This window comes from Gekko japonicus, unplaced genomic scaffold, assembly GCF_001447785.1.
Source record: "Gekko japonicus isolate JY-2015 unplaced genomic scaffold, Gekko_japonicus_V1.1 scaffold303, whole genome shotgun sequence".
Classification (NCBI taxonomy): Eukaryota; Metazoa; Chordata; class Lepidosauria; order Squamata; family Gekkonidae; genus Gekko; species Gekko japonicus.
The window spans coordinates 65,306-72,619 of record NW_015169180.1 but is presented as its reverse complement, the minus strand read 5'-3'; the positions used below and the strand labels follow the sequence as shown (position 1 = coordinate 72,619).

At 38.8% G+C, this 7,314-nt stretch overlaps 1 non-coding gene across 1 annotated transcript; it reads left to right on the top strand.

The window, feature by feature from the left end:
• Positions 1 to 1,547: 1,547 nt before the first annotated feature.
• TRNAV-UAC lies at positions 1,548 to 1,619 on the top strand. The gene has a single exon. It is a non-coding gene; the product is annotated as a tRNA-Val (tRNA).
• The last annotated feature ends 5,695 nt before the right edge of the window (positions 1,620 to 7,314 follow it).

The window sequence follows — 7,314 nt, the reverse complement described above, 5'->3', positions numbered from 1 at the left end:
TTGTTCTTCTGTAGAAATTTGCTTCTTTTCCAACCTTTGCACCTTTTTCTTCACCTTTTGGGTAGTGGCGTCAACTTATTTCACTTTCTCAGCTGTTTGCTCCGTGATTTTAAGAGTCTCATTCAATTGCAGCTGCTGAGTAGTGATGCTTTGGTTCATCATTGACAACTGTTCCTTGAGATTTGTAATCTGGTCCAGCAGGGGGCGCAGGGATTCTGCCAACGTTTTAGCCAACTTGGTGCTTGCTTCCGGGTGGGGGCTCCCATCTACTTTCGCTTTTAAAAGTTTTTCTTTCTCAGTCCTCTTCCCTGCCATCTTTATAGATTGTTTACTTTCCAAAAATTTGCTAAAGTCTCTGAATATATGCTCATATGCTAATCAGTGCCCTGGTAAGTCTCTCCCAACAGATTTCAGCGTTTTTGCTTCCGCTCCCCCCTAGTGTTATGCCATAGCTTCAGAAGGCTGAAGAAGACTATTGCAGAAAAGGTCAGACTCACAGGTTGTGAAACTGGTGAGAATCCATAACAGCAGGAAAATGTATCATGGAATTTTGTAAAAATGAGTTTCATGAACTGCACTAATCTGGAATGTGTTGAAAGCAAACAAATGAACTTCTATTTGATTGTGAGTTCTGGATATATTAGATTTATCAGAACTAGTCAAATCCATGCAGGATAGTAATTACTCATTAGCCAGTCTAGCGGAGATGAGTCTGCTCAGTGTGTCGCCATAAACCAGAAGTCCAGAGTGACTGGAGTCTTGAGGGCAGCTGCAGCTTGGTCTAGGCATGCAGTAGAATGAATTGGAAGTAAAGTGTCAAAGGGCTGAGGCCAACTTGGCCCACTTCAAATTACAGGGGAGGTATGATATTTTCAAAGCTCCCCATCCTTAATAATTTTCTGAAAATAGAAAATTATTGTAGCATACAAAAGTCTAGGGTTAGCACTTTTCTCTCTGATACGCTAATGTTTTATGTGGAGATAATTTTTTTTATTTAGGAAAGCAATACAAATGGGATAGTGTGTTCTATAGTCTTAAGAGATTTCAATCCATTTTACCACCTCAGAATTTTACCATGTAATTGTGCTTCATGTTTTGGACCAGGGCCAAGTGTAAATGAAAGAGAAAGGCTGGAGTCCCTGAAAGTTTTTTTTAAAAAAAATCCTGGAAAGGGAGATCTTGGAGATGGGGTCCCCCCAATTCTTCACACTGAAAGCCCTCAGGTTGTATAACTTATTACGGTAATTAGATTTTCATCCCACAATCATGCTGTCAATAATAAGGCCTCTTAAGCGCAGACAGTAAAAAGTTTTCATTGTGATTCACTGTGGAAACATGAAGTAGTGTTACATATGGCACTCTGAGGAGGTGTGGTTTGCAGAGCCCTCTTCAAGAAGGCTTGGATATCTGGGTGGAGGTGTGGTTTGCAGAGCCCTCTTCAAGGCTTGGATATCTGGGCCAGTCTTTCTTAAACCTTTCTACAAAAAAGCAAAAGCTTTCCCAACTGAACAGTTGTTCACATAAACAGATTGGGTTCAAGATGGGGAGGGGCCATGGCTCAGTGGAAGAGCCTCTGCTTTACATGCAGAAGATCCCAGGTTCAATTCCTGGCATCTCCAGTTAAAAGTGCCAGATTGTAGGTGATCTGAAAATTCTCAGCCTGAGACCCTGGAGAGTCACTGCCAGTCTGAATGGACAATACTGACCTTGATGGACCGATGGTCCGATCAGTATAAGGCAACTTCATCTATGTACATGTGTGTATAAGATGTGAGATACTTAGTGGTGTAAAGTGTCAACATATATACAAAAGAAATACTGGCATAATAGCCCAAAAGATCTCTCCTCATGCATGTGACCTTCTTAAAAGTTCTATCTCTCTTAAATGTACAAAGTTCACTCTTATCTTCTAATTCCATGGCAACCTGTTCAGTTTTGAATCTCAGGAAAACAAGTGGATGTCATATATAACAGGACACTTGGATAGCACAGCAATAAAATGTGGTATAAATTAAAGTGTTCCTCAGCTCAGATAGCAGTGTTATGCCATAGCTTCAGAAGGCTGAAAAAGACTATTGCAGAAAACGTCAGACTCACAGGTTGTGAAACTGGTGGGAATCCATGACAGCAGGAAAATGTATCATGAAATTTTGTAAAAATGAGTTTCATGAACTGCACTAGTCTGGAATGTGTTGAAAGCAAACAAATGAACTTCTAGTTGATTGTGAGTTCTGGATATATTAGATTTATCAGAACTAGTCAAATTCATGCAGGATAGTAATTACGCATTAGCCAGGCTAGCTAAATGGTGCCCTAGTGGTCAAAAGCAGTAAAGCAGTGTGTTGATGTCTTTGTATCCAGCTTGTTGGCTTCCCACATACATCTGTTTTACCAGTGTGGAAAAAGAATGCTGGACAGGATGGACACTTGGTTGGATCCAGCATAGTCTTGCTTAAATCACCATGTAAAGAAAAGATTGCTTATTACCTCAGCTTAGTCACTATAAGCAGGTAGTGACTGTGAGTCATCTGAGGGTCACATTATATGACATGTTTCCCAGTCCCAGCACAAATAACTTTTTTCTATATGCAGTGACTCTTAGACTAGTGAATGTTCTTTGGAAAGACAGATGACTTAAGTCAGGAAGCCAAACCTCATGTCCAACTCTGTGTTGAAGAACATCATCTCCCAACTGTCAGTGGTGAAATAATATGGCCGTGTAAGCATTCACCATATTAATAAGGACCTTGTGGTGCTTTTGTTAGAAAGTTTTGTCTAGTTTCCACAGTCCTCATCAGTAGGGTCCTGCAACGTCAGTGCCCTGCCTTGCCACCTTCTGAGCTAACCGTAGATATTGCAGTTGCAAAGTGAGGGACTTATGCGTGTAGATTCATCCTGCATTTTGGAAATGGAACTATGTGAATAGCAGCTTTCCCTTGTGCCATTATTCCTGTCTATTTATTACCTTGTAACATAAAGACTTTTCAAGTTAGCAGAATGTTGTGATTCAAGCCTCCAACACACTGTCAGCATGATGTTCCTTGGTCAAATTGAGAGTCACAGCTACTTTTACTGCTTTAACATCTGGGGCTAAAAACGAATCAATAAAATGACTGGAGTCATTACTAAGAAAGAAGGAGGGGACAGAGGTGAAGATTTCAGAAGGCAGATCGGTGGCATCCACAAGACAGCTGCTACAAGTCTCATTTTAACTGACTTGCTGTTCTGGATATACCACTAATTTTTTATTTTATCTGAAAAAGGTAAAACACCCCAAACTTTTTAAAGACACAGTTACACATTAGTTCCCAGTTGAAGGTTAATTGTAAAGTTAAATCTTAAAGATGCAGCAGTTCTTGAACCCACTTTTTTTTCTCCCTGGCCCCAGGCAGGCAGGGGTGGGGAGAGGCAGGGAGGAAGCAACTTACCCTCCCTCTTCTCCTGCCTCCTCCTGGCTGAATGAGGGCCGGAAGCGGGGCGGCCGGAAGCAGGGGGTGTGACTTTATCATGTGCCCCGCCCCCATACCTCACCCAGGGGAACTGCGATCCCCCGCGATCCCCCCCGAAATGACCTCTGAATACTACCTATAAAATACAATAATACTTACTTCTGTTGGGGTGCATTTACATTCAGTTTGATGTAGTGGTTAAGAGTGGTGGACTCTAATCTGGAGCCAGCTGGGTGACCTTGGGTCAGTCACAGTTCTTTTAGCAGGGGTAGATTCTAATACTACATTGGCAGTTGCCAAATTCTTTTCTCAGTTGATTAAGATTAAAAATCATTTTAAAATTTATATTATATAGACACATGTATTAAATAAATTTCCTTCTTTTTTGTAGTGTTAGTGTAACACTGTTTAGCGCTGAATTGGCTGTAAGAGCAGTATCATTCAAGTAAAGATTCTCAAAAGTCCATCTCTGATTATATGGCTTCTTTCTTGTGATGATCATTTTGATTGGTTTCTTAATCCATAAATAATTGTATAAGCTTTCTTCCAGATCTACTGAATCAAGTTTTACTGTTCTTTGTCTTGGGTTTTTTAATCCAGTGCATAATCCAGACCAGACCTGTGGCTTGATAATATATTTTTATTTTGGAACTGCTAAACCTCCTCTCTTTTTGTCATCTTGCAATATTTTAAAACTTACTCTTGATTTACCATTCCAGATACATTTGCTTATCTGTCTTTGACATTCTTTCAGTATTCTTTCTTCTATATGCATAGGTAACATTTGAATTTTTTTTAAAAAAATGGTTTTGGCAGTACACTCATTTTGATTGCAGAAATTCTTCCTAGCCATGAAATTTTCAATTTTTAAAAATCTAGATAAGTCTGCTTGTATCACTTTCCAAATCTTCTGGTAATTATTTTTGAAAAGATTACAATTTTGCCAAGTCACATTTATTCCCAAATATCTAATGGGGTTGTTGGTTACTGTGCATTTTGTGCTCTTTATAATAGCTTCTTCTTGTTGCATTAAACATTTCATTATCTTTTTTTTTTGGCCTTTTTTCTATGATTTGGTATCTTGAATATGATCCAAATCCTTTGATATGTCCCATTACATACTGTAGTGATTTTTGGTGATCCATGACTGCTAGAACCACATTGTCTGCATAGATTTTTCATTTTAAATTTTATATCATCCACTTTTATTCCTTTAATCCTTGTGTCTTGTCTGATCCTTGTGGCTAAAGTATCTAACACTAGGATAAATAGTAGAAGTGACAAAGGACATCCCTGATGTGTTCCTTTTACTATAGAGAGGATTTTTGTTAATTTCCATTTATTACAATCTTTGCTTGTTGGTTCAAATATATATCTCACATCCAGTTCCAGAATTCGGGGCCACAGTTCAAATTCTGAAGCAGATTCCATTAAAAAAAGCCATATTAAATTGTCAATGCTTTCTCTGCATCCAAAAATAAAAACACTGCTTTCTTTCTCTTCTTGTTCTCAAATATGAATGCATCTATTATAAATTGTATATTATCTTTCACATACCTCTTTGGTACAAAGCCTGTTTGATTGGTGTGAATTAGATTTTATATACATTTTTAAAATCTTTCTGCCAGTACTATAGAAAGATTTTGTAATCTACGTTCAGCAGAGTAATAGGTCTGTATGACTGTGGTAGCATTGAATCACTGCCTTCTTTATATATTAACATTATATACACCTCTTGCCATCTTGGAGGTATTGTCTTTCCTTCCTTGAAGCAGCAAAAGAATTGTGGAACAGTAATTATCCATAAAACAATGAAATAAACCTACAGATGGTAGCAGATAAATATTGTGAGAAACATATTAAAATATATGAGAATAAAGCACTTAAATTTATAAAAAAGAAATCTGCCTATATTCCATACAGGGTGGCATAGTTCCCTGGCAAAAATCACCCTTCTGCACCATTTTTTTCCTTCTGTGTGTGATTTGAGGATGGTTATCTTATATGCCAGTACCTGGTTGGAACATGGAGACTGGCCACAGCCACACCTGTCAGGTCATGAGCCCCTCAAAAGCCTCCTTTCTGTGATTTTGGGAAGGATTTGATGCTAGCTCACCTCTGCAGACAGCAAAAGTGCCATACCTCCTGTGAATTTTTTATACTCATGCTGAGATGTGCAACAGGATAGGCAAGATGATCATGGTGTTATAGAGAAGATTCCATGTACTCAAAGGCAGGGCTTCTCTCCTGCCTGTCATGTGACTGTGATATCATGTTACTCAGCAGATCCTGGGTGTTAAAAGTGGATTCGGTGTAACACAAAGTTGTAGATCTCTATTTGATGCCATTCAGTTTAAAGGAATTTCACCCACAGAAAGTAGGTGATGAGCATAAAGATTAGCTGCAGCAACTTAGAAATTATGTGATACTTATTGAGAAGCTTAATTTTATGTTTAAACATGCCAGATTAATGAAAAATGCATGTTTTAACTTGCCATATCATTTCACAGTTTTGCAATTTACTGCATCTTTTTTACACAATCTTTATTGGAAGCCGAATTAAATTTATCGGGTTACATTTTTGTTTCTTATTCAGTTTTGTTCCATTTTAGGAGGCATAAATGTACCAGAAAGGCTAATGTTCCAGTACAAGAAACTTGAGGAAAGCAAGGAACATTGTCTCTTCAACATATTCCTGCAGATACAGAAAGAATTCTAGAGTATAAAAATTAGGGGTGATAGCAGTAAATCAAAAGAGTTAATCAAACCATTGATATCTTGCATGTGAACCAGAGCTAATCAAACCATTGATATCTTGCATGTGAACCAGAGCTAAACCGAACTACATGGAAGCCACGTCATGCACACATGCTCCATTCACTTCTTCAGTCCCTCATAAATATCATGGAGCTGAATTTTCCCAGACATGAATCAAAATGATCTTCCATGCTCCCAGACCTTGAATGAAATAGGAGGGGAGTATTGACAGTCAAAATGACTGTCTCCTTCCATATGTCCCTGTGCACCAACTACAATAATCAGGAAGCCATCTGTTGGCTATCCCACATCTTAGGGTGGCTTGTCAGGCATTGACTAGACCCCAGGTCTTTTACATCCTTGGTCTGGCTCTGTGGAATGGGCACCCTGAAGAGGTGTGAAATCTTCAGGAGGTACCGCAAGGCATGCTTGTCTCCCAGGGCTTTTGAGGGGGGTTGAATGGCAAGCATCTTTTAAGGGGGTTCTATTCAGAGTTCGTTGTTATTTTTTTAATGAAAATGTTTTTAACTATTATTGTAAGCCACCTTTAACCATGAGGAAATGTGGGATATAAAGGTTTAAATAAATAAAATACTATAAATGGTTTGGAACAATAAGTAGTGACATGCAAACCCATTTGCACACACCCATAGCAGAGACGTTCTGGGGCCCTGGGCAGAAGGCAAGGATGGAGGCCCCACATCCCCTTTGGTTCTAAACAACCCACTCTGAACGAGAAGTCTCCAGCTTCTGAATAGGTTGCATTCCAGAAGTCTGTTTAGTGTTTGGAACTTGGAACATATTTTCCCCATAGATACATACCATAGATGAAGTTATGTTCCCAGGCCACCCCACAGAAGCCTATTTAAGCCAGAATGTAGTTGAAATCCTATAGGGAAGGCAAAAAAGAAAAGGAAGAAAAGACACAGAGGAATAACTATTCCCCAGTTTTTGCAAAGTGGCTTCAAAGAAGACACCTAAGTATTCAGGATAATAAAATCCTGAAGAACTTTGGGTGTATTATCATAGTTAATCATTGAGACGACCCCTGCATTTTTGTGTGAGGAAGAGACTAATTACCTTCTATGAAGAATTATTGAGGCTCTTT